The following is a 2,081-nucleotide window of genomic DNA, read 5'->3' on the forward strand; positions in this document are numbered from 1 at the left end:
AGGCAATAACGAGAGGGCGTCGTCTGCATTGTCACTGTTTAGTGCACTAAAACCAAACTTTGATATGTCTCGATATCTGTTAGTTATAGATAATGTTAAACATCGACAAGAGTTATGTAAATGCGGAATGCTGCAGATTGTGGCGATTTGGAAGCAGTGGAATACTGCAGATTGTGGAGATTTGGAAGCAGCGGAATGCTGCAGACTGTGGGGATTTGGAAGCAGCGGAATGCTGCAGATTGTGGTGATTTGGAAGCAGCGGAATGCTGCAGATTGTGGAGATTCAGAAGCAGCGGAATGCTGCAGATTGAGGGGATTCGGAAGCAGCGGAACGCTGCAGATTGAGGGGATTTGGAAGCAGCGGAATGCTGCAGACTGTGGGGATTTGGAAGCAGCGGAATACTGCAGATTGTGGGGATTTGAAAGCAGCGGAATGCTGCAGATTGTGGAGATTCGGAAGCAGCGGAGTGCTGCAGATTGTGGCGATTCGGAAGCAGCGGAATGTTGCAGATTGTGGCGATTCGGAAGCAGCGGAATGTTACAGATTGTGGGGATTTGGAAGCAGTGGAATGCTGCAGATTGTGGGGATTTGGAAGCAGCGGAATGCTGCAGATTGTGGCGATTCGGAAGCAGCGGAATGCTGCTAGTTTCTTTTCCGATCATGGTTGATTGTCTATATACGTAATCAAGGAATGTGTAACTGGCAAAGATGCAGGTCGTTACGACGGGCTTGCAATTCCAAGTTTTATTTTATGGTATAGCCATTGACTAGTTTCTTTCTTTGTTAACTAGAAATTTGCTGCCAATAACAATCCTATACTCCCATTTGTTGTTTTGTTTGTATTAATCCACCGATTAACTCTACATGGACTTCGGTGTTTGGTAAATTTCACTATTCTAATCAGAAAATACACGATTTGAGTGAGTAGATATAATGATTTCCGTTTCGAAATTGGCGAATGGTCATCTGCATTTGAGTAAGTTGTCGATTGGCGTATGACTATTGGCGCGAGGGTACGGGGTTCTCGTGCAAGAGTAGTATATATGGTTGTTGGCGGCGTGTTTGCGCCAATCGAGGTTTTATCTTGGGCAGCAAGTGAAGGTTTTTTGAAAGAGAATGTCGGTGCCCCCCCCCCCCTTAGAGTTGCTTTTCCTCACAGAAAGTTCTGGTCTTACACTACGACAATTCTTATATTAGCGTTCAGTTTCGTTTCAGTTAGAAGCCTTTGGTGTTCCTGTCTCGTATCGTAGTATTACAAAGTCACGTGACGTCTTTCGGTTAAACGTTTCCATGACAGTTTTAATTGAAATAATTGTTTTACTCACGATCTGTTAATTTGTAAATTGATATTATAATAAAGATCGTTCCTATTTTAAGTATAAAAAAGAACTCTTAATTTTTTAAAAAGTAAATATTACGCAATTTATCTAAAACAAAAATAGTCAGCTTAGCTTAATCCTGTTATGGGGGCTTAAAAGTTTTCAAGAAATTTTGGGCAGGTTATATACACCCCGTCCCCTGTCATATATACCAACAATTCTATCCAAACCGACAGTTCCGTGCTTTGTAAGGTGACACCAGCCCTTTAGTATTTATTTCAACTGTATATCACTCTTTTCAAATGCACTAACATTCATTTTTTGAAGCATTGAAAGATCGATGTGTTAAAAACCACCCTTAACAATCATTAATTGCAAAATCAATGGCCTGTTCATTTACTTCCAACATAAAAGAAACCGAAATGGACATATACCTTGACGTATTACATGCAGGGAGCTTACTGCTGAGAAGCGGGCTCATTTACCCGCAAAGCATCCCTACAATGTAACAAGAAAAATTAAAATTAGAAAAAAAACCTGCATGTAGATAACCAAAAAATGGTTATCATTTCCAGATAATTTTAATATATTCGAAGGACATTATGGTTGATAAAATTGTTACAATGGTTTAAGCCCGGAATTATAGATATTCTGGTTTTTCCAAGCTAATCCTCCGGTACAAACTAAATTATACCAAAAATAAACACACGTTTCTTCGGAAGAAATAGAGTCAATGGTCTAATACATAGATTTCAATAGCA

Source organism: Mya arenaria, chromosome 10 (genome assembly GCF_026914265.1).
Source record: "Mya arenaria isolate MELC-2E11 chromosome 10, ASM2691426v1".
Lineage (NCBI taxonomy): Eukaryota > Metazoa > Mollusca > Bivalvia > Myida > Myidae > Mya > Mya arenaria.